Here is a 27,118-nt window from a genome sequence, read left to right as displayed (position 1 = left end):
TTTCCAGGAAACAACAAAACAACAGTACCTCATGAGACACTATTATAGAATCGCTGCTTTACATGAGGTAAAATTTCAATTAATAAAAGTGTTAAGAAGAGCCAGATCTTCTGACTAATGGATTAACTGATCAACTGAGGATTAAAGAGGATTATTTTATATTAATCTTATTGTTGGAAAACTTTCCAAAACATATTAGTTCTATTTCCTTGCCACACTAATCAGTAAAGTATCCAATAGAAATGTTTGAGATGTTTCCACGGATTCACTTATTCATTAAAAGACGATCTGAGGGTCCACTATGTGCGAGTTACTCTCATAAAGCACTGGAGACATGAAAATAAACAGTTTCATTAATAGCACAAAGTGAGAGTTTGATTTTTAAGCTTACCAGACAGTCTCTGCTTTGTAACCAAAGAATTTGATTCCTTTACAAGCAATGTTAGGATCCATATACTTGAATATGTCCCTTCAATTTTACTTTATTGTTATGATTTATTTTACTTGGTGGCCCCCTTTTTCCCTCAACCTGGATTTCTTTTTTTTTTTTTTGCTGGTTTAATGCATTCCCCTTTCCCTTCATAAATTTAGAAATTCTACTTATTCTTTATTCCTCTCGGGCTTACCTGTTATTTCCTCACACTCACAATAAAACATTTATTTCCTTTAAATATGAAAATGAGATAAAGATTTATCAAGTTATTCTATTCTCCCCCACCCCATCCCACCTCACACAAAGTCCGCTCAAATAAAACATTGTTTTGACACATTTAGAATAGTTTTACTTCAGCATTGTCCTCCATCGCCCCTAAGATGTATTCTTTGGAACATAATTACTCTTAGATTTCACTACGAGAGTTTAGTAAATTTTATTTTAGATTGCTATAAGAATTTCCCTGGAAGTATGTCTCGTCTGTTGCCAGAAACATAACTTAGCATACAATTACACATTCCCAAATAGTATATACTCATCCAGAGAGAAACAGGGGGAGAGATGCCAACTTGGGCTCAGCGTGGAACAGTCCTGGCTGTTTCCGCTCTCTCCAAATCTGACCCAAATGCATTTGTATCCATTCAGCATCCCCTCGAGTACTTTCCTCATATAGACCCCACTCTGTGTATTCTCTGACTTGTATGTATCTGTAAATATCTTCCACCTTGTCAGGTCAATGATAACTTGGCTGGGTATAGAAATCCTGGTGTGCAGTCCTCTCCCTGAGCCACCTGTAATTTACAGTATATGATCCTGTTGTACATAGTTGCACTGTGTTTTACTTGCTCTGTTTATACTTGAAAAAACTGATAGCAACATGATGTCTCTGTTTTGTTAATAACTGGATATTTGAGCCTAGAAACTTATTCAAATGTTTTCCTTTATTTTAGACATGTCTAGGTGTATATACTGGTTAGCTATTTCAGTCAACAAATGTGAGCCTCTCCTTAGCTCAGAAATTCTCATCTATTATTAGCTTAAATACTTTTCCCTTTTCTGACTCTGGAACACCAGCCATTTTATGTAGATCTCTCAGATCTTCCCTGCAATTCTCTGACCTTTTTTCTCCATAACTCCTATCTTTTGATGTTCTAGTCCTTCATTTTATAGGCCATTAATTTCTGACATAACAGTGTCTATCTTCTTCCATTTATATCCTGATTTGGTTGATGTTTGTCCTGTTTTTTGGTTCAGGTCAATGTCCTTGGGGCTCCCAAGTCTTGTCAACCCCAGAAGAAAGGTAGAAATCTCTGACTATTGGCCCACCACCCCAAATCCCTTTGGCTCAGGGGTTGTGGACAGGGAACTTCATCCTGGGAACTTCCAGTTGAGGAAAAGGCAGATTCAGAGGGCTTTGCTCAGAATTTCCCAAAAAAATCAAGATAAAAATTTTAAAAGTACAGAAGGTTAAAAAAATCTGAAAGGATCCAGAAAAGTCCTTTACAGCCCTACACACAGACACACAACCACACATTCACACACGCATACACCATGTTATATTTATCAGGGTTCAATCAGAGCTAAAGACCACTAGACATGAAGTAGAAAAAGAGATTTTTAGATAGATTTAATTTGATGCCACTGTGGGAGCTGCTAAAACAGCCTTTGGTGTCTGGTGCTGAGGCCAACGTCCCCGGGCAGGTGGCTGAGATTTCAAGAGGGACCTGAAGTGGGGGCTGCAGAAAGGGCTGAACCTCCTGGAACTTACGAGAAAGGAGCTTGAACTTGCACTGCACTCCCCCTAGAACCTTCAGGGTCCTCTCCCCATCACCAGGCCTCCAGCCTGGGTGAGCTGCGTTCATACAGACCCTTCTTTCTTACAGAGTCTGTGCCCCCAGCATCCCTATCAAGGCCACCACCATCCCCACATCTGTTCCTTCATAGCCCAGGCAGGACACATGCTGGTTAACATGCCCCCACTACCGTGGCCAAACATCAATGCAATCCACTTCACACAAGGCACATGACATGCTGTGTCCTTGCGAGGCATGAGGGCCAGAGCCAAGGGCTGGCAGGTGTGGCCTTAGATCCACTGCCACCTGGAGCATGGGGACAGCGTGCATGGTGGTTACCCATTCCAGGTGGCAGCCTCTAACTCCAGCTCTGCCAGCAATATTGTTCCTCTCCACATTCCGCCAAAAATTGTCTCTTTCTTGGGAAGAAATGCCTCATTTCAAGAGCGAAAATCACATCAAACCAAACGAAACCAAACAAAAGGTGTTCCTGAGCCACCCGGAGTACCTGAGCCCCAGGATTACAATTCAAGTGTTAGGTTGAGATACAGAGATCAATTTAGCAACTGGCTTCAGCAAATAGTGTTCTTAAATTATACTTACTGCTGGAAGTAGAAAAAAACAGAGGACCTAAGATTAGTGTTTATATTAAAACCAGGCGAGAACACTGGGTAAGCATTTCTCTCCTCACTGAGGCTCAGGCTAACCCAGATCCAGGCCAAACTCACTTGATGGGTTTAAAGGGCTTTACATGAAGTGCAGTTTATATTGAATTTCTTTGTTTCTTGGCTTGAAGGTCCCTAAAGACATGGCAACTACAAAGCAGCCCAGAAGAACAGGAATGTTGGAACAGATGCTATTTAGGCATTTCCACATAATAAAGACTTCTAATAATCCCCAATGCCCAATTATCCCAACAGTTATGGCACAGTTTCCACTCCATGCATGATAAATGCAAGCAATATTGACTCGAATAAAACCATAATTATTTAGGACATAGGTAATGCCAATCAAATGTCATCTAAACAATTGACAACCACATTTTTTCAGACCCAGATTAGCCAATAGCCCAACTTTGTACTTTACATAGAACCAATTAGTCAAGTAATAATTGCATGATAAAGGCTATGTTCTCTGAGGGAAAAGAAATCTGATATTTTCTGCATCTAGATCAAAACTATATCATGATATTTAACAGGGAACATTATTTGATAGTAGATCATGTTTCCATCCTTTGCCCTAATTAGAAGATAGTGATGTGCAGTTTGGGGAAAAAAATACCATCTTTCCACAAGTACTTTTGTATTTTAAATTAGAGGTCAAAGGTAATTGCAGAAGTGGTCAGAAATGGAAGATGTACCACCTGCTTTTTTTTTAAATAGGGAAAGTGCAAGCACAATCCACAAATGTAGCTTCTGATAAATTCCGTCTTGAAAACTAATTTTACATGAAAAAAAAGAAAGCAGGTTTCTTCACTTTCTGTAATTAACTTCCTAGTGTTACATTTAACTCTGTGCCTTGATGATAGTGTGAGGTCCCAATTAATCAGAACTTGGAAGACCAGGCCAAGCTTAGATTAAGGATTCAGTATTTTCATACCAAAAGCAAGTAAACAAATATCTTCTACTGCATATGAATTATACATATTTTAAAAGGAGACAAATAACCTTTGGTGTCAAAAAAGCAGGTCTGATGGTTGACAGCTATCTACATAGGACCTGCGATCCCTTCTGAAAGACATGTAATAGAATTTAAGTGAGAAGTCAGAAATTAAATACCCTTTGTCTCCTCTGCCCAGATAAAAGGACAGAGAAGTGAGGGAAAGCATGGTCAATGGATCATTCAGCGCCTCTCAGAATTCACCAACCAGGAAGGGCTGGGAGGAAAAAAGAATCAAAAAGGGATGGGGACATAGCTTTGGAGGAAAATGCTGTAAAGAGCTGCTTTGTCTTCAAGGAGTCACCAGGATGAGTTTCCATCCCTGCCCCAGGATGTCCCCCCCCCACCCCCGGTTACATCAGCAATCCCCAGCCGAAGCCTGAGCCCCACCCTCAGGGCATTCCTCCCCGCACCCCCTCTGGAGGCCTCTGATGGCTCCCTGTTGGCTGGAACATCAGCTGCTCCTTGCAATCCCCATACCTCATACCCACTTGGGATCATTTAGGGAGATTATTGATCATGGGAGTAAACTTATCCCAGACTCAGGTGCCTTTTGCCCTCCTACTGCCAGGGATGGCTACCTCCATCAAGTCTGGGGATCCATCTCAAGCAGACTTCTCTTTTCAACTTAATTATAACATATTTCAAACATACGGAAAATTATTAACAAGCTTGTATCCACCGTCTAAATGTATTACATGTTAATATTTGGATATATTAGATTTAAACACCTTTATTTATTTATTTTTAAATTATTTTACAGTAGGTCCTTGTTGGTCATCTATTTTAAATATAGCAGTGTGTACATGTCAATCCCAAACTCCCAATCTATCCCTCCCCACCACCCTTTCCAGCTGGTAACCATAAGTTCATTCTTTAAGTCTGTGAGTCTGTTTCTGTTTTATAAATAAGTTCATTTGTACCATTTTTTTAGATTCCGCATGTAAGCAATATCAAATGATATTTGTCTTTCTCCATCTGACTTACTTCATTTAGTATGATAATCTCTAAGTCCATCTATGTTGCTGCAAATGGCATTATTTCATTCTTTGTAATGGCTGAGTAATATTCCATTGTATATATGTACCACATCTTCTTTATCCATTCATCTGTTGATGGACATTTAGGTTGCTTCCATGTCTTGGCTATTGTAAACAGTGCTTCAATGAATATTGGGGTACATGTGTCCTTTTGAACCATGTTTTTCTCTGGATATATGTCCATGAGTGGGATTGCTGGATCATATTTTAGCTCTATTTTTAGTTTTTTAAGGAAGCTCCATACTGTTCTCCATAGTGGCTGTACAAATTTACATTCCCACCAACAGTGTAGAAGCATTCCCTTTTCTCCACACCATCTCCAGGATTTATTGTTTGTAGACTTTTTTCACACATAACTGGTGTGAGGTGATACCTCATTGTAGTTTTTATTTGCATTTCTCTAATAATTAGCGATGTTGAGTATCTTTTCATGTGCCTCTTGGCTATCTGTATGTCTTCTTTGGGGAGATGCCTATTTAGATCTTCTGCCCATTTTTTGATTGGGTTGTTTGTTTATTGGATATTGAGCCGCATGAGCTAAACACCTTACATTTTAAGAGACACAAAACCTTGTGAAACTTATTTCATGGAGCCAGGGAAGTTTCTACAAACCTCTAAGCAGCCATGTTTATTTCTGCACCTACCCCCTCTCTCAGATGGCAGAGTCCCCAAGGACCAACCCTCTTCTCTCCTTCACTTTATATAGCCTTTTATACCATCTCACATTCAATGGCAGCGACCTCTAGATTTCATCTACCAGTGAAGCTGTCAGTGTCAGACACAAACAAGAATCATTCTTAGGCTAAATATGTCCAACTAAATACTGCATTTCTGGAACCCAAAAGGCTACTCTGTAGGAAGAATGGGAGTTTTAGAAAAGCCTTATTTTATATTCAACATAAAATGTCACTGGTAAAAATAACCACAAAATAAAATTTGTTTTCTATAGCAATACCAGCTTTGGAATCACAAAATCAAAATAGGTCTTAGAGACAATCCCACTTACAGGGAAGGAATGCATGGTTCAGAACAGGAGGTAACTTGCCCGAGAATGCACGGCCTGTTACCTGCAGAACCAGGGCTCAGATAGAAATGCAACAAGCGTGCTGCAGAGACACTTGAAAATAGAAAATTTACTGTTTTTTACACCTGGTTAAAAAAAGTACCTTATTTTATTAGTTACTGGGGAATGAGAAAAGAGAAGTGAAAACGAATAACACTTTATCTTCAGCTCTGCAGATGCTGTCTGGCTAAGCCTATTAGTTGAAGGGAGAGGGCTTCTAATCAGAAGACACGATTCCTTAATCCTCCCATTAATTGTAATTTCACTCTCAATTCTGGATGAACAGATGACTGTGTTGTTGCAGTATCTGTAAGTTTGTAGGTGCTCAATAAACATTGATTAAATTAATGCAGTTTGAAATTTCACTTTGCTGTTTCCCTTTATTTCCTCTGATTACAAAGTTACAAATACATATCAATGTAGAAATTTTTGAAAGCACAGAAACGTACATGAATCATGAAGAAAGCCTGTTCATTTCTGACACATTTTTTCTCAGGGTTTCTCTAAGTACTTCTTTATTGACATATTTAAATTCACTTGAAATCACAATATATCTGTATCATCTTACACCATTAAACATTATTTAAAAACATAATTTCAATGGGTGCATTATTATTTTTTTTCAAATGGATGTGCCCTAATTTAATTAACCATTTTCTTTCGGTTTAGGTTATTCTCAATCTTTTCCTACTATAAATAACTCTACAGTGAACATCTTTGTACAAAATATTGGAAACATTTGTAAATATTTTCTGGGATAGATGCCTAAAATAGGCTTACTTTTAATTTTCCTATCTTTTCATTTATTCAATTAATATTTAGGTCAGATAACTTAAGAGCACTCCTGACACAGAATTTCTAAAAGAATAGATAACACAAGATAAATTATATATATATATGTATACATACACACACATATGTGTATATATTTCTTTTAATGTACACCAACAGAAGATAATTCACAGAAGCCAAAATCAATAAGAAAGGGTGAATTCAGAGATATTTACCAAGTCTGAGTGCATCTGCTCATCCCTGGAGGTTTATTGTTCTCAATTTAATAGAACATGTGCATATGGGGCAAGAGACAGAACCTTCATCACTGTGAGGTGTGAAAGAAGATCTGTATTCACATAATAGAACTATGAAAGTGTACACCTGTTGTTAAAAGTTGAAAGAAGAGGGAAAAAAAAAATCTCAAGGAAAAAGGCAATAATAAAACACAATTCTTTAAGATTTAACTTTGGGCAAAGAAGTATAAGTCTTTCCTGAGAATCTGTAACCATAAACTCACCTTTACCTGTGTTTGGGGCTCTAAATTATGCTCCCACATGTCCTGATAACCCCAAACTGAGAATTAATTGACAGCGGTCATGATATGATCTCCAAGAAGGGTACTACATCATTGCCCAAAATGCATAAGTTCAAAGTAATCATGAAAAAATACCACACAAACCTGAATCGGAAGACATTCCACAAAATAACCAATATTCTTCAGAAATGTCAGGTGTTTGAAGACAAAGACTGATGGCCTGACACAGATTTGTGAGCCTAAGGAAGCAAAAAAATAAACGTGACATAGCATCCTGGATTGGGTACTGGAGCAGAAATAAGGTATTGGTGGAAAATTGGTGAAATTTGAATAAGATCTACAGTTTAACTAAAGGCACTGTAACTACGGTAATTCCCTCACTTTGATGATTTTACTATGGTGGTGTGAATTTTAAAGTCAAGGGATCTAAGTGAAGAGGATATGAAAATTCTGTACTATTTTCACAACTTCTACAAAAGTCTAAAACTATTTCAAAATGAAAATTTTAAGTAATAATAAAGTGTCCCTGAGTTGATAGTGTACTCAGTAACCTGGCTGGAGTCATTAGTCTCTCTGGAGAAATACATCTTAAAAGCCTCAAAAATTTCCCAAATTTCTAATCATGATGAATACACTATTCAGAAAAAAAAAAATTAGAAAACATATGGGGAAATAAGTTACCAGTCTCAGAAAAAAAGTAAAAGAAAGAAAGAAAAGAAAAAGCAAAAGAAACAAGCAACATACTATTCACAAAGTCTTACAATGATGTTTAATAAGGAAAAAAAGAGAGAATACTAAAAGTATGAAAGAACAAGAGACTTTCAGAATAACTAGGTAGGTTTGTAGAAGAAGCATATCTAGTATAATATCTAGAAATGAAAACGTGATTATTAAAAGGAGAAAACCAATGGAAAGTTAATTATTATACATTAGACAGATATTAGAGACAACTGAAAAGGGAACTGAGCTGGATGGTATATTTAAAGAAAGTATCCAGGATACCATAGAGATAAACAAAGAGAAAATGAAAAGAAAGATTAGAGGCATGAAATGCAGAGTAATAAGATCTAATATTCATCTATCTGGATGTTAGAAGAATAAAATATCAGTGAGGAAGATGTGACATTTAAGAAGATCACGACTGGTCATTTTCCAGAGAAGGTAAATGACAAAAATCTTTATATTAAGGAAACCTGATAAATCTCAAGCAGGACAAATAAAAATCCACACCTAGACACAACGTGGTAACTTGGTAGAATGCGAAAGACAAACAGGAGAACTTCAATACAGCCAGAAAGAAAAAGGGACTGTCAACCCAAACTGGGATGCCCTAAAATGTTGTCTTTCAAGAATCAGAGCAAGTAAAGACATCTTCCTGCAGACTGAAACTGAGAGGCTTACTACCAAATGAAAACTGAAGATGAACGGTTTATGATGGAAAATTGTCTGTCTTTAAAGCCAATTTCTCAAAACCAGCAGTGGAAACGAGGATAAAATGGATTAGCGTTAAAGTGCTGAGAGTTTCTGCCAACCTAGAGTCAGATGTCCAAGCCCCTGCCTTAAAGATGGGGGCAATAGAAACACATTTCTCTGATAAGCCAAAGATAACAGCTTACTGCAGTTGGAAGAAAACAACCCAAAAGGAAGATCTTGAGTGCAAGTAGAAATGGGAAACCAAAAAGATGATAAACACAAAACAAACAATGCCTTCATGTAATAATAATAAGTCTTACTTATGTGAAGAAATAAAACACAGAAATAAAATATTCAAAATTGTAAAATGCTAGAAACATATAACTAAAGAGGGAGGTAAACCTAAAGAATTCTAAATCTCTTACATTGTTTAGAAAGACAATAAATAAGTGTTTAATTTGCAGTGAGTCAAGTTAAAATCTCCTGTCTCAAATCCATGGAAACCACCAAAACAATTTAAATAAAGTATACATTTTCCAAACTCACCAAGGCCAAAAACGGAATAATTAAAAACAATTTAAAGAAAAAAAAAAGAAAAAAATAAACAAAGGGAGAAAAAAGAAGAACACAGAATAGAAAGTACATGGTGGAAATAAATCAAAATGTATCAGAAATCATTAAAAAAAATAAACCTCTTAAAGACAAATTGTCCAGATTAGATAGAACAAAATTCATCAACATGCTTTTTAAGACAGACATCCTAAAAAAAAATACAGAAAGTTTGAAAGTAAAAAAAATTAAAGTAACAGGCCAACTACTAATGCAAATAAAGCAGATACGATGATACTAACATAAGGCAAAATAGATGTTAAGGAGAAAGGCTATACTAGTGTATAATTCACCCATAATGGTTAAAACATTTAATTTACCAGGAAGGTATATCAATTCTAACCTTGTATAAACTTAATTTTATAGCTCCAAAATAAGGCAAAAAAAAATTAAATAAGTTAAATTGAAGTTTCTGCCATCATGGTGAGAGATTATAATACACAGCTATTGAAACATCAGATGAAATCTGACCCCAAACGTTCAATATGGGTACGTTTTAACAGCAAATTAAATTTGAACAGAGTGATCCATAAAATTTGACCAAGTAATCGGCTATACAACAAATATTAAAAATTTCTAAAGAGCAGTACTGTACAAAGGCTAGTCCTGAAGAAGATCATAGTGTCCAGAGAGCAGGATTTAGCCACAGCAATAGTTTGTGGAATTGGCAATGGATTTCAGTAAAACTTTGGGACAGAAGAGAGAGTCCAGAAAAATTCCTACATACATATGGAGAAGAAATATGACAGATGTGCCTTTACTCATCAGTAGATTAATCAACTATTTAATAAGATGTTGCCAAAACAGTTATCTATGTGGAGTAACAAATCAAATACAAAAATCAATTACAGATGATGTAAAGTTGAAACTGAAAAAATTCGGAGACTAAATAGGCAGAATATATTTATGACCTTAGTGTGGGAAAAGACTTTTCAATAAAGAGAAAAAAACAACCTGACATTTTAGAAGAAAAAAAAAATAGATCAATTAGGTTACTTTAAAATTAAGAACTTCCACAAAGCTCTATGCAAAAAGTGAGGGAACAGTGCCAAAATCTGACTGAAGATATTTACAACACATACAACAACAAAAAGTCAGTACCTGGATATTATAAGTCGAGATATTGAATGTAAGCCTCTTAAACTAAATAAAGAAATAACTTAAAAGAAAAATTATCAAAAGATGTGAATAGGCAGCTCACAGAAGAAGAAATGGAAAAAAAAACAAATGAATATATGAAAAGATAGTCAACACTAGGGAAATACAAATTAAACCCTCAAAGAGAACAATTTATATAATCATCAGATTGGAACAACTAACATATCAGCTAATACCAAGTATTGGCCATGATCTCGTAGCAGCGGAAACACTCATACACAAATGATGTGGATACAACCACCTTTAGTAAAGCCAGCTGGTATCCAACGATTCAGTACGTCTACTCCTAGTCATATATTCTCTAGAGAAACTCTCACATCCGCTTCAGGGGACGTGCACAAGAAAGTTTCTAGAAGAATATTTGTTGTGAGAAAAATTAAAACAAGTGGAATGTCGAAGGACAAGAGATGGAAAATTGCAGCATTTTCATATGGAGAAATGGCATGCAGAGGCAAATGATTGACCTACAGCACATGCCAACATAGATTAGCATCTAAAACATAACACTGAATGAAAAAGACAAGTCACAAAGACTAAATAAAATGGAATTTCATTTGCATAGAGTAAAAACATGCAGAAGTAAACAGTATGTGGTTAAGGTTACAGATACATATGATAGGACTGTAAGAAACCCCAGGGAATTAGAACCACAAAATTCAAGAAGGAAGCCGGGATGTGGGCGTGGTTGGAGAAGGAATACAGGAGCCATCAAAGGTATTGGTATTCCTATCTCTTAAGCTGCAATGTGGGCTCAAAAGTGTTTATTTTACTCCCATTCCTTTGTATGTATTTATTCTTTTGACTATATGTGACATTTCAGTAACAAAATGAACACAAAAGGCATCACCTATTATGGGTATGGAGTTCAACGCTGTGAGAGTAACAGAAAAAAAAAGAAGTAAAATAATTACAACCAATGGTTCCTCTCCTTAAGATGTTGTAATTCAGTCGGAAAAGCAAAACAAATTCAGCTGAAAGAATTTAAAAATGAATTTTTCAGTAGTTGCCCAGGTTAAAGGGAGGTCCATATGGGTTGGAGAAAGCCAGGTACGGTGTAAAGAGCTGAGCATAGAGGGGTGCAGACAGGGGGTTGTGGTCTTGGACACGGCCCACTCCTGGGCCAGGGCTGTTAATAGAAAAAGAGGTTCCTGGGCTCCCGGTGCCTGAAGTCCCCAGGGAAGGGGTGGAGGGGTTTCTCCCAGCACACACGGGGAGGCAGAGCTTTCCACGGTGCTCTGCTCTTAACCCAGACTGCGCCTGGCTGAGCTATGTGCATGGCAGCCAATCCCAGCTGGAAGGAAAAAGAAAGTCACTTGATGAGGGAGAGCTAGATTTGAGAAGAGGAGACCTTTTTCCAGGACATCTTAAGGCTTGTCAACCTCATGACATTTTGTTAGCAAAGTTCTCCCCGAGCACCCTCAGGGGAGTTTATGGTTGGGTTTTCAAAAGTCTCAAGATTGCACAGGACCAACTATTTATAGGGTGGCTATAACTGGTTTCAGAAAAGCCAAATGAGAGTATTGGTCTAATCTTTCTACCCTGTATTTCTTCCCCTGACCTGAGGTCTACTGGTGAAAATCTATTAAAAGGCTTCCTGATAATAAGAAAAAAAAAATGTTGACATTCTACTTGGTCAAAATTGAAACCCAGAAGGATAACCTCACTTCCTGATGAGGTAGGATTGACACAGTAGCACATTTGCAGCTGAGCTGCCCAGACTTCAGCCTTAAGGCACGGTAGGCATGATGAGCACGCCCAAGCATCTCAAGGGGGCAACTATGGCACAGCAGGAAGCACCCAAACAAACGTGCATCCAAGGGGGTGCGGGACTAGCCAGAGAGGGTACCCAGATGAGCAAATTCCTCACATCTGGATATTGGATCCTCTTATTCATTCCACATCCACATCAGGAGCAGACCTCACATGTGGGCTGGAGTGATGTGGATGCAGAACAGTGCTATCTTCTCAACACGGAAGTACTGTCAGACTCTGCTCTTGTTCTTGGGAAAATTTTACTGTGTGAATCTCTTCGTGCATTTCAGGTAACAGTTACACTAAATGCATGATGAGGTTATTGCAATAAAACTCTGCCCTTATGAAATCTGCATGTTGACTTCTATGAACAACAGATCTTGGTAAAAGCAATGACCTGCACTGAAGCTGCATTTTTTACACGTTAAATTGCACTCACACTGAGCCTTCATTCTCCTCCAGCTGAGTGAAGGGTCTCCATTTTCCAGCTGAGGAAGATCTGTGGGCTTTCTCTCTCCTTTCCTCCCTTTCTCCCAGAAGATTAGGATGCCGACTCAGTCACGCCAACTGGAGGAGCAGCCACAGGAGTTGATGGGTTGATATCACGTTCACAAGAGCCTCGCAGGGCACAGTGATGCCTCAGTGATAAACCTCAGGCTTTCTCTGGGAGGTGGAAAAGCTGGACACAGGAAACTGGTCTTCAGCCCTGTATGTGAGGGGGGTGTGTGAGTTCATATAGGTAGATATTGAATTTATATTGGGTTTAAAAAATAAAAGAATCTGTCAAATGCAACCATAAGTATTTTTAAATCTTTTTTATGGGAGTCTTCTAATTGAATGGGGGTCACCAGCTTCAGGACTTTGAGACTTAACTTTCAGTTGCAAAGTTTCTGATAAAATCAGCAACCTGGACCTAACGCTGGCACCACCCCAGGATCCCATGTTCATGACGTGTCCTTCCTTCTCTGCAGACCCCTGCCCGCCTCCCCACCCAAGGGAACTGATACAGTTGAGAGAGAGTCCTAGAGAGAAAGACAGAGTCAGAGACAGAAGGAGGCCCATGAAGGTAAAAAATCCCAATCCAAAGGCCACCTATGCCTGCAAGCATCCATTGCCACGTACTGTGGGCCAGGCTCCAGCTCCTGGGTGAGCACTTTATATACGTCACCTCCTTTGCTACCACGGAAGCCTGCAACAGCGACCATCACCCCAATTGACAGGTGAGGAAACCAGTAACCAGGGAGCCAAGGTTATGTGCCCCACATCTCCCAGCCAGCAAGAGGTGGGCTGTGATTAAAACCCTGACTGGATGACTCCAGAGCTACCCATGATCAGACATAAATTCCCTGTAGCATAACCTAAATTAAAAGGCCTCATGATCTCACACAAGAATGACTTCTGACTAGTCGAAATAAAACAGCACACTAGGCACCGCCGTTCCAAAACTTACAAGTCATCTTGAATCAATTCTCCACAATACAAAATTAAAACAAGTGTCATTTATCAACCAAAGTGAGACTAAAGCAACTCTTGTCCTGCCAAAATTAACTTGGAAAAAAAAAATTACTGTTATAAAGATTCTAAGACCATTTCTTAAACTTCTCAAGGTTGCCCTAACAGGAAAGGAAAATAAAATTAAAAGGGAAAACTAACAAGAGCTCCCTGGAAGCATTAAAATGCAAAATAATTCCCTTGCCCTCTGCCCCCTCCAGATTGGATGGCTGTTGACTCTTCCATTATGCCAACAGACTTGGGGTCCAATTAAAAAGCTATCAGCCAACCACCAAGGGAGCAACCAGGGCTCCCCCAGCATGGGCAGGACCCTCCATCGTCTGGGCCTGGAGAGAACCCAGGGCGGCAGAGAGCCCAGATGTACCACCAGAGGAGAGAGAACATGGTTGCTCCAAACAAGTTCTTCACCTGGTGGCGTTACTGATGTCCTCCTGGCAACTGATGCCCCTGACACTCAGCCTTGACCTCAGAAGGGCTCTTTCCAACATCGGGCAGCAGCATGCACAGAAATGCCCCCTGGCCAGGAAAGCAGGGGTCCTGGTGTACTGAAAACAGCTGTCTGCTGAACCAGCGGGTGTGACCTTCTATGGAGCATCTCAGCTGCTCCCTGGACAGACCCTCATGGCACTAACGCTTCAGTAATTAAGCTGCCCACCATTTGGATGAAACTCTACACTCCACTAGACTCGTTCCAAACATTACTTGTATCCTAATACATTCAAGGAGACTTTCCAGACACTCATTCTAGCCAGGCAACTTGATAAAACCATTTATAAGTGTTCTTATCCATCCTCACAACACCTACTATGGCATGTACTCATCTACATCCCATTTTATAGATGAGGAAGTGGAGGCTTGGAGAGGTCGAGGACTTGCCTCCATCTACTGAATGGTAAGCTCAGGGCATACGGCCAGAGTCCAGCTGCTTCCTCATTTCCAAAACTGTTCATATGCTGGTAAAAGCTGAACCACAGCAATTAGTTTAATTATATATTTTTTAAGTTTTCTAAATACAAATTTCTTGACTGGCATATTTTAATCTCAGCTGGTTTTTATTTCACATTCTCTTCTTGAAGAGAAGAGACTCATGAAGAACCAAAGTGACGGAACTGTTCTCATATCTGGAAACACTTGAAAGTATGAGCTGTTTGACGTCACTGGGCCTCCCTCTGATGGATTAAGTGATCAGGAGAGAGAACAGCGACAGCTCTGGAGGGGATCCAGGAACTGCTCCCAATGGAATCCAATCTGAAATTGAGGAGAGGATGCGGTGTGTCCGTCAAAGCCCCCTGCCAGCACTTGTCTCAGATAAATGAGACTGGGACATATAAGTACCTTGCACTGGTCACTCTGCAGCTGAAGTTGAGAAAGCTGTGTCTAAATCCTCTCCAATAAAAATAAAGGAGAAAATACCTCACAACACCACACTGGTGGGGTCAGATAAAAGCCTTATCTGTGAATTCATTAGCTCTCCTCATATTCCTAAAATACCATTTCTCACAAGGAACAAAATTGAGTAAAGAATTTCAAATTTAAAGCAATCAACTAACTCCACGAAAAAGTACAAATCTTTTCTTTCCTAAGACCGGCAATATGGAGGTATAATTTCCATTTGTGTCCCTAATAATTAATAGATATAGATCACAGAAACACAAGAAAATACATTCAATAGGGATAAGTGGACAGGGATTGAAAGAAAAAAAAAAAAAACTTACTGTGAACAATCTTCCATCCCATCCCAGGAAAGAGCATGAGTTCAGTAGGTATCTTGAACATTTGTCCCCTGGAAAATATCTGTGACATCAATAAAATTGGTCATTTCATCGCATGGGTCTGTCCTGCTTCCAGGAGCCATTTTTGAGAAAGAGCCAACTAATAACCCTATGGTAAGGGGATATTTGAACTGATCAATTGACTGATTGAATGAAAAGATTGTGGATGGAAAATAGAAACAAAGAAGGAAGAAATGGAGGAGACAGGCGGGGAGGGAAAGTAACTAGCAGATAATCATATACATCAATACAAAAAATAATTATTTGAAAATAAATACCCCGTGCATCTTTGTTTGCCACCTCAAGTGGTCCTACCTTATCAAAATGTACACGATTATGGTGGAAAGAGATCAAGATGGTGGAGGGAGGGGAGCCTGGGCTTGCTCCCCTTATGAACACATCAAAACTACAATGACACAGAGAGCGACTCTTGCTGAAATCAACCTGAGAACTGTCAGAACGGCTCTTCTGTGACCAAAGCTGTAAAGAAAGATGCACACGGAGTCAGGGAGGAGGAGAGGAGAAGCGACCTGCTTAGGACCTGTGCCCCTAGTGGGGGACATAGGAGAGGAGGGGGCAGTCACAGGTTTGGGGATCCTCCCTAGAGAGCAAAGGGTTCAAGCTACATATTAGGCAGCCCAGCCCTGGGACCCAACACCAGGAAGACAAGTCCCCTCCTTTAGCTGGTTTGAAAATGAGTGGGGCTTATCAGATGGCCATAGGAAACTGAGAGTCTGCTCATGAAGAGCAGTCTTGCCTATTCCCAGTCACAGCAGATTGAAAACTGCCCGGGGCTCTGGCTGGCCTTCCTGGACCACCCCAGCAAGCCCCGCAGCCCACACTGGGCTCCTGCTCCAGCCCCTCTTGCGCCAGCACTGCTCCCCACTAAGGGGGAGGCTGCCACTGCCAATGAGAGTGCGCACACACGGAGAGAACAGAGTCGTCTCAGACCCCAGCCCTGCCTTGGACCAGGGCAAAGGCAGCCATTGCCAGCGCATGTCACTGCACACATTCGGGAGAGAGCAAGATCAGCTCCATCAACCAGCACCATCCCTGTGCACACTTGGGAGAGGGTCGGACCAGCTCAGTGGTGTGTCACCAATGTCTCCAGCCCTGATTCACACTAACGAAGGGGCACACACCAGGGACAAAGTGAAACCAGCACAGAATGCAGCCTCAAGCCCTCAGGTTCAGTCACAAAACAAACTAAGGCAGAGCCTGCCATCACACCAGGAGAAACCCAGCTCCCTCCTGGCTTCTGTTCCAGCCCCTTGGCCCCTGACCTCGCCCCAAGTAGGGTGGTGATGGCCATTGAGCATAGGAGAAGCCCCAGCTTGCGCTTGTCTCTGGCTCTAGCTTCTCCTACTCCAGACTACCTCCCACCCTGGTGGTGGCTTCCAGCACACCCTGGGGAAGACACAGACCATGCTCACTTAGGATCCAGCTCACCTGCCAAAGCCACTGGGTACGTGCACACTGCATAGGGGTACTCCCACACAAGGACATGCCTTCAAGACCAGGGTATGTAAATATTTCACCTAATTTCCTTGAGACAGAGAAAGTTAACCAAAATGAGAAGACAGAGGAATATGTTTCAAATGAAAGAACAACAACAAAAAAAAACCCTGAAAAATTCCTTATTAAACAGAGATAAATAATTCACCCGATAAAGATTTCAAAGCAATATTAATGAGAATGCTAACTGAATTGGGGAAAAGGATAAATGAACACAGTGAAAATTTTAACAAAGAACTAGAAAATATAAAAAAAGAACCAGTGTGAGCTGAAAAACACAATAACTGAAATGGAAAATATACTAGAGGGAATTAACAGCAGATTAGGTGAGACAGCAGAAGGCATAAGTGATCTGGAAGATATATGAGGTGGAAGATAGGCTAATGGAAATCGCGCAATGAGAACAGCAAAAAGAAAAACAAATTTAAAAAAATTAAGATACTTTAAGGGAACTTTGGGACAGCATCAAGCATACCAACATTACAGGGATCCCAGAAGGAGAAGAGAGAGAAAGGGTAGAAAATGTATTTGATAAAATTATGGCTGACTACTTCTTGAAGCTGAAGAGGGAAACAGATATTCAAGTACAGGAATTACAGGGAGTCCCAAACAAGATGAACCCAAAAAGATCCACAAAAAGAGACATCATAATTAAAATGGCAAAAGTTAAAGATAAAGAGAGAATTCTAAAGGCAATAAGAGAAATACAAAAAATCACATACAAGGGAATTCCCACAAGATTAAGAAGGAAGGTTCTCTCTAAAGGAGTTGTGACCCTTGATGAGATTAAGAAGGAAGGTTCTCTCCTAAGGAGGTCTGGTTAATGCAGATACACAGTACACACTAATGGGGAACAAGGAGACCCACTCCAGAAAAGGAAAAATTTATGTTTAACTTTTTCTCATCTTGCCATAAAAAATGAATTTTATTTCATCAATAGAAACAATAAGAAAGTAAGGGTAACAATACACCTATCAGCCAAAGTAGACTTTAAAACTGAGTCTATAATAAAAGACAAAGAAGAGTATTATATAATAATAAAAGAATCAATATAAGAAGAAGATAGAATATCCATAAACATATATGCACATAATATAGGAGCAACTGAATAAAGCAAATATTAACAGATATAAAGGCAGAAGTTGACCATAATTCAATAATAGAAGGGGATTTTAACATACCACTTAATTAATGGACAAATCATCCAGACATAAAATTAATAAGGAAACAGGAGCCTTAAATGACACATTAGACCAGTTGAACTTAATAGATATCTACAAGAGATTCCATCTAAAAACAGCACAATATACATTATGTTCACGTGCACATGGAATGCTTTCCAGGATAGGCCACATGCTAGCCACAAACCAAATCTCAACAAATTTAAGACAATAGAAATTATGTCAAACGTCTTTTCCAACCACAACAGTATGAAACTAGAAATCAATTACAGGAAGAAAAAGGGAAAAACAAACATGTGGATACTGAAAAACACTCTACTAAAAACATCAATGGGTCAATGAAAAAATAAAAGAGGAAATCAGAAAATACATTGAGAAAAATGAAAATTAAAAAGAATACAATACAGGCATACCTCAAGGAACAAGAAAAATCTCAAATAAACATTCTAACCTAGCATCTAAAGGAATTAGTAAAAGAAGGACAAACATAGCCCATAGTCAACAGAAGGAAGGAGGATAATGGAGAAAAGAAAATCTCTTCAAAGAGTAGTGCTGGGAAAACTGGACAGCTTACACATAAAAGAATGAAATTAGAACACTCCCTAACACCATACACAAAAATAAACTCAAAATGGATTAAAGACTAAATGTAAGGCTGAAAGCCATAAGACTCCTAGAGGAAAACATAGGCGGACATAGCAAAAGAACTATACAAACAGCTCATACAACTCAACAACAACAACAAAAAAAAACACAAGTGAAAAATGAGCAGAAGACCTAAATAGACATTTCTCCAAAGAAGACATACAGATGGCCAACAGGCACAAGAAAAGATGCTCAACATCATTAATTAGAAATGCAAATCAAAACTACAATGAGGTACCCCTCACACCACTTAGAACAGCCATCATTAAAAAGCTTACAAGTAACAAATGCTGGAGAGGGTATGGAGAAAAGGGAACCCTCCTACACTGTTGGTGGGAATGGAAGTTGGTGCAGCCACTATGGAAAACATTATGGAGGTGCCTCAGGAAACTAAAAATAGAATTATTATATGATCCAGGAATCCCACTCCTGGGCATATATCCAGAGAAAACCATAATTCAAAAAGATACATGCACCCCAATGTTCATTGAGGCACTATTTACAGTAGCCAAGACATGGAAGCAACCTAAATGTCCATCGACAGATGAATGGATAAAGAAGGTATGGTATATTTATGCAATGGAATATTACTCAAACATAAAAAAGAACAAATTAATGCCATTTGCAGCAATATGGATGGACCTAGAGATTATCATACTAAATGAAGTAAGTCAGATAGAGAAAGACAAATACCATATGATATCACTCATATGTGGAATCTAAAATATGACACAAATCAACATATCTATGAAGCAGAAACAGACCCACAGACATAGAGAAGATACTTGTGGTTGCCAAGGGGTAGGGGAGGGATGGACGGGGAGTTTCGAGTTAGTAGATGCAAGTTATTACATATAGAATGGATAGACAACAAGGTTCTACTGTATGGCACAGGGAACTCTATTCAATGTCCTGGAATAAACTAAAATGGAAAATAATATTAAAAAGAATACATATATATGTATAATATAATTGAGTCACTTTGCTATACAGCAGAAATTAACACAAAATTGTAAATCAACTATACTTAAATTAAAAAAAAAAGAAAACATAGGCAGAAAACACTTTGCTGTAAATCATAGTAATATTTTTTTTGGATAGATCTCCAAAGGCAAAGAAAATAAAAGCAAAAATAAACAAGTGGGACCTAATTAAACTTAAAAGCTTTTGCACAGCGAACGATATCATCCACAAAATGAAAATACAATGTATTGAATGGGAGTAAATATTTGCAAATGATATGACTGACAAGGGTTAATATCCAAAATTTATAAAATGTTCATACAACTCAATATCAAAAAACAAAACAAAACCAAAAAATGACCTGATTTTTAAAATGGGCAGAAAACCTGATTAGACGTTTTTTGAAAGAAGACATATAGAATGCCAACAGGCACATGAAAACAAACTCAACATCACTAATAATCAGATATGCAAATCAAAACTACAATGAGGTATCACCTCACACCTGTCAGAATGGCCATCATCAAAAACACCAAAAATAACAAATTTTGACAAGGATGTGGAGAAAAGGGAACCCTCTTGCACTGTTAATGGGAGTGTAAATTGGTGCAGCCACTATGGAGAACAGTATGGAGGTTCCTCAAAAAACTAAAAATAGAACTACCATATGACCCAGTAATTTCACTTCTGGGTATATATACAAAGAAAATGAAAACGCTAATTTGAAAAGATACATGCACCCCAATGCTCCTAAGCATTATTTGCAATAGCCAAGATATGGAAGCAACCTAAGTGTTGGTCAACAGATGAATGAAGAATATGTGGTATATATATGTATTAATATATATGTATATATAATAATAGAATATATGATATTTATATAAAAAATAATTAAATATTGACATTTGCAACAACAGGGATGGACCAGGAGGGTATTATGCTTATTAAAATAAGTCAGACAGAGAAAGACAAATACTCTATGTTGTCACTTATAAGTGGAATCTATAAAATAAAAGGAAAGAATACAACAAAACAGAAACAGACTCAGAAGTAGAGAGCAAACTAGTGGTTACCAGTAGGGAAAGGGAAGTGGGGAGGGACAAGTTAGGGGTATGGGATTAAGAGATACAAACTATTAGGTATGAAATCAGTAAGCAACAAGGATATATTGTACAGCAAAGGGAAATATAGCCATTATTTTGTAATAACTTTAAATGGAGTATAATCTATAAAAATACTGAATCTCTATGTTGTACACCTAAAACTAATATAATATTAAAACTAATATAATATTGTAAATCTACTATACTTCAATTTAAAAAAAAGAGATTTGGTTCTGATTTCATTTATCATAATATATTATGAGGGATTTCCCTGCTGGTCCAGTGGTTAAGATGACACGCTCCCAATGCAGGGGGTCCAGGTTCAGTCCCTGGTCAAGGAAATAGATCCCGCATGCCACAGCTGAAAGTTCCCACACACTGCAAGGAAGATCCTGCACGCAGCAACGGAGATCCCATGTGCCGCACGGGAAGACCCAGCACAGCCAAATAAATAGATAAACAAATAAATAAATAAATAATTTTAAAATTGACATACAAAAAATATTATGAAATAATGCAAGAATCTGTTGTATGATGCATTCATTCATTCACTGGACAAATATTTTTGATGCCCAGAATGAGTGAACTGCCATTCAAGCACTGGGTAGTGGTAGAGGGCACAGATGGACAGGATGCAAAGCTACTGCCCTTGTGAATATTACCTCCATACATGATGCTTTAGCCAGGATGCAGCTCTCATAACCCTGGGAAGAATTCCTCTCCTCACCCAAAATTCTGCTTGTGTATACATCTTTGCACACCTATTGAATTTTCTTAAGTTAAATTCATAGAAGCAAGCAGTTTGGACCTTGTGGACTCCAGGCCCACTAGGAAGGATGGGAAGGAGGACGGTGTGGTCCAGAGGTCTGGATTTTAGGTCTGGAGCCCATAGATTTTGTCTGACTCTGGAAGGGTCTTGGTCCCCCACCCCCACATTCAGCTCCCGTGATCAGTGGCCAGGTGAAAGATGTCCCTCCTTTGCTGGAAGAAGATCCCACATCACTGGGAGTATTTGCCCTTGTACCCCCTCTGTCAGTGTCGTATACAGGCATATTCACTGGATCAATCTCCTCCCCACTCAGAACGAATCCATAACTCTGCAAGGACGGTTCCCAGCCAAATCTATCTAGACCCTCCCAAGCCTAGTGTGGCTGGCCCTCACCCCCCTTGGGCCTTGCTATGGGCTGAATTGTGTCCCTGTAAAATTCATATTTTGAAAGCCTAACCCCCAGTGGCTGTATTTGGAGTCGGGGCCTCTAAGGATGTAATTAAGGTTAAATGAGGTCATAAGGATGGGACTAGAATAGGATTGGTGTCTATAAGAAGAGACACCAGAGGATGGGCTCTCTCTCTCTCTCTCTCTCTCTCTTTGTACACATACACTGGAGGAAAGGTACTGTGAGCACACAGAGAGAAGGCAAGCCAGGAAGAGGGCTCTCAGCAGAACCCAAACTGGCCAGAACCTTGACCTTGGACGTCCAGCCTCCAGGACTGTGAGGAATAAATGTCTGTTGTTTAAACCCCCAACCTGTGGCATTTTGTCAGAGCAGCCCACGCTGACTGTGGAAGAGCTACGCGGACCCAAGACGGAAAAATGGCCGAGGCTGAGGGTTACCCCACGGTGGGCAGGACACACGGAAAAGAAGCGAGGGGAGTCTGCCCCAGATTGTCTGGGGACCCAACGGTCGACCCCCCAGCAGGCTCAAAGGCAGATTCTGGGAGACAGTCAGTGACCTGGCAGGTGATGATTTTGGAGACAGACGGTTATCTAGAATTAGGTGGTGACGCGCCATCTCTGAGTTGGGAGGAGAGGCTCGGGCTGTCCCCCTCCACCAACACAAGCAGGCACCAGCCCGGGGCTGGGACCAGGAGAGGCCAGCCTGGTGTCCAGGGCACAAGGTAGAGCGATGCCCTGTGTGACCCGAGAGGAAGCAGCCCCTTAAATGTGCGGCCAGGGCCTCACATGCCTCCTCTCTGCCTGGCTGACTCAAACTTTGGGAGCTGATGCTAGAGAGTCGATCGAATCAGTACGTGATGGATCGATAGCAACTTTGAGGGGCTGCAGGTATCGCAGGAAAGGACGCACCCTGTTCACATCTCCTTCTCCTTGATTGCAGCCTGCCCTGCTGCTGCGGCTCAGAGGGTGAGGTGGCCGCCCTGTGAGGTGGAGAGGGAGCCCAAGGGGTGATGTGTCAGGTGGAGGGGAGGGCGGTGAGGGGCTGGCTTCTCTGCCAGACAAGCTAGTCCCCGAAGCATCCTACCTCCACACCTGCCTGGCTACGGAGTCGCTTCTTCAGGGAGGGTACATCCTCTTCCTCCCACCTGCCAGGTGCCCGGTGGTCGCCACAAACCCAAGAAAGGCATCCGAGGCTCCCAGAAACATACAGGGTCCCCTCTGACAAGCCTGACAGTCGGGGCCTTGTGCCCCTGAAACATAAATATATTTATTTACTTTCCGATTCAGAGAAGAGAGAGCTCAGAGGGGCGAGGCCTCATATCCACCAGTACTCCGGCCTCGAGCCAGCTGCCTGGAGCTCAGTTCTCATGCCACATGGCTGGCAGGCCCTCGGGTGGCCACTGCCCAGATGGGCCGGCCAGAGGATGGGCCTGCAGCCCTGGGGACAGTGGTCCTCAGTTGCACAGGGAGGAAGAGAAGGCCAGATGATCTGCGGTTCTCCCGAGCCCTCACGCTGAGGCCCAGGCCCTTCGATGAGACCGCCCGCTGCTCGGCTGCCCGCGGGGCTCAGGAGCAGGGAGCTTCTGCAGGGTGGCCAGTGTGTGATGACAAGTCTTTTCTGCTCACTTGAAAACCCCAAATCAGAACACAGTTAGGAAAATGCCCACTGGGGTTGGGTCGTGGTCCAAGTCAAGGAGGAGGATGTGTTTATGAATTCCATAATTCATTTCTTGTTTCCCCAGCACACCTAAGGGTGCTGGGCTCATCTTGAAGTTTAGGACAAAGACGCACAATCGGTGAGCATTACGTTCAAGAATTAACAGCACCTCAGTGCGGGGTCAGGCAAGCTCTAGGGGGAATGAGCAGCCAGGACAGGGCGCACTGCCTCTCTGGGCTCAAATTCCGCCGGGCCGCGCACCGGCTGCCTGACCTCAAGAATGTTCCTCAGCTTCTCCGAGCCTCTGCTTTCTCATCTGAAAATGGGGGTTATTACAATCATTTCATCCAAGCTTGCCTTGAGGCTCACATAAGAAGAAATAAACATATAAAAACGCCTGTGACAGCGTCCAGCTGTGGCTGAAATTTGATAATTAACCACACTCCGCCCCTCCTCTCCCCTACCCTCTGCTTCTGGGAGCAGAGTACATAGTGGTTACGAATAAAGCCTTTTTCATCAGAGGGCCTTAATTTTAGGTCTCGTCTGTTGAGTGACTGTGGGTCCTGGATCTGCACTGGCCTCTTTGAGCCTTTGTTTCCCATCTTTAAATACTTGGTAATAACATCCAAGTTCTTTTATGCTCAGTTAGACTTCTTTCTTCTTGCCTAAAGTAATAGGCTCCAAAGGCAAGTTTTAAGCTAAGACAAGACCTATACATAAATGCTTTTCCAAGATCATTACAAGTTGTTTACAATTTCCTAATGATTTTTCAAATAATTCTAACCTCAAATCAAGTATATATATCCATCAACTTGGTAGGAAGCACATTTCACCATAAACTGGCCTCATACAGAGAAGAAAACTGTAGAGAAAGGAGATGAGTATAACACTTGGCTTCATTCCACAGAGCATTTCCTCCCCAGTGACCATGGCAAAAGTCTAACTCTTCCTTGATCCGGGGTGAACCACGCCCAGCACAATTCATCTGATCAAATGCTAATTATTTTTCTATTGAAGTGGTGCTTCCTGAAGATATTTTGTAATTGAAAATATGTAGCAGCAGGCCAACAGGACCAAAAAAGGAATATCCAGCTTTAATCCTGTCCTGATTGGCAGCCCCCAAAAGCTCTAAATAATTTAACAAAGACTAAACTTCTAACAGCTCGGGAGTGACATGCACAGAAGCCACCTTCAAACAGGGGTGCTCCTCACACAATGAACGGAGCCCTTCTCGGGCACACTGCCTCCCTCTCCATCTCCTTTCTCCTTGGAAACTACAGTCCTCCTGGCTTCATGGCTTCCCTTGTTAGTAGTTTGTTTTATAATTTAAAACATTAAGGTTGAAAGGAAACTTGGGGGAAGGAGGGCCAGAGTGCCAGGCAGCTCCAGTGATCTCTCACCTGGGAAGGTGGCTGTGTAGGCAGCGATGCCCGAGCGAGCTCCTGGCCCTTTGTTAGGGGCGAGCGGGCCTCTGGCTGCTGGCCTGGAAACCCACTCGTGTGCTCATTCACATGGCAAAAATGCTTGTTCCAGGAACGTGGGATCCATCGGGGGACAGGGTGGACGAGTATCCCTGACCCCTCTCTTCTAGGAAGGAAGAGGTCATGCCATAAAAAAGAAACGTACAAATAAGCAAATCATCTCTATGTGCCGTGAAAAAGTATGAAAGAAACAGAGACGGTGGGGGTCAGAGGAACAAGCTGGGTGGGAGGAGGGTGGTCCGGCAGACTTCCTGGAGACAGTGGCATTTGGGGAAAGCCCTGAGGGAGGGAGGGAGGGAGGGATGAGACCTGCAGAGAGGTGGGGGAGGACCAGCCAGCACAAACACACCAGGTGGAGTTGCTGGGTGTGCCCAAAGCTCCAAGGGGCAGAAACAGGGAAACGCTGCTGGTTTGACTCAAAAAGTGAGCCAATTAAACCAGCAATTAAGAAAGTGAGACAAACAGCATATTGCAGACAGGGAGCAATGTCAAGAAGGGCAGGTGTTGAATGGACCGGAGAGATGCATTTGCAGGTGCGGGGTGGAAGGCACCACGCATCTCCCCCAGCGCCCCACCCCTACGTCCCCCAGGAGCTGCTCATGAGCTTAGGGATGTGGCTCTAGGCAACCTTGTTGGGATTCCATTTGCCCTCTCTGCATGAAGGTCCAGAGTCACACTGAACAAGTGAGTAGTTCGAAAAGCATAGATGGGAGAAGTATTCAAACTCCTTTGCTGATCACTGATTCCCCGAGTTCCAGGTAGAGTCTGTTCGTAAATCGCAAATCCATGTCAAGTCATCTTGAGGAATCTACTGAGAGTAGCCCAAATGGTCACGGGATCGTGAGCAACAAAACTGTGACCCTAGATGAAAGTTGTTAAATTGCACAACTTACCATTATGAATATATGGCCCCTATGTCAACTTGAGGACCGTAAAGTTACATAGTATGTAAAAAAAATTTGAAAGGCGAAGGTGCAGAACAATCCGTAGTCGATCACTACATGTGTAAAAGCATCTGTACAGGATTGTACATAAAACACAAATCCCCTGGAAGATGTACAAAACCAAGTAGCCTTGGTTGTTGGACAGGGAATCATGTCTAGTCTGTGGGAGTAGAGGAGAGATTTTTTTTTTCTCCATGTGCCCTTTTACTTATTTTTTAAATGTCAAATTTTAATATTGCATTATGTATTCATAAAAGTCAACTGAGTATTTTGAGGACAGTAAAATTTCTTTTAATGGGAGATTAAAACTGTTGCATTTGTTTGTGAAGAGATGCCCAGTAATGAATAATTATTTTCTCAGTGACTCAGCTCTGTGGCTGCATCTCATCCCTGTGGCTTTCCAACAGCGAAAGCCCTGTGCATCACACAAGCTCAGAGAGGTGACCAAACGAGGAATCTTACTGCCATGGATATGTCATCATATAAGATTCCAAAGCTACTTCCTCATAAATGTAATAAAGTATGTTTTCACAAGGATATCTAAACTAATTCAAGTTCACATCTGCGTACTCTTTAGAAAAGTTGGTCTTTAGATGCTATGACCCAAAGGCTCTAGAATAAGTTGATCGTTTCTTGATAAGCATGTCCTCCAGACCAGGAAGCGTCCACAGAAAAGACGCTCTTGGAAACCCATGCATCTTTCCCAACACAATACGTTTTTAATTCTGCATTTTTGTGTCAATTATAATTTAAAATGTAAGGATCTATAAGAGCTCTCTGTATGGATGAATTGGCCCTGGTTGTGGCCTGCTAATAAGAAAAAGAGAATTGGAATTTATTAACCAGTGATTCTTTTGTACAAGCAAGGTCCATTCGACACCATGGTGACTGAAAAGATATTTCTCTACAGTTCAAGGGAGAGGAGGGTGATGAGGAGTT

Source organism: Physeter macrocephalus, chromosome 8, assembly GCF_002837175.3.
Source record: "Physeter macrocephalus isolate SW-GA chromosome 8, ASM283717v5, whole genome shotgun sequence".
Taxonomy (NCBI): domain Eukaryota; kingdom Metazoa; phylum Chordata; class Mammalia; order Artiodactyla; family Physeteridae; genus Physeter; species Physeter macrocephalus.
This window is presented reverse-complemented; position numbering follows the sequence as displayed.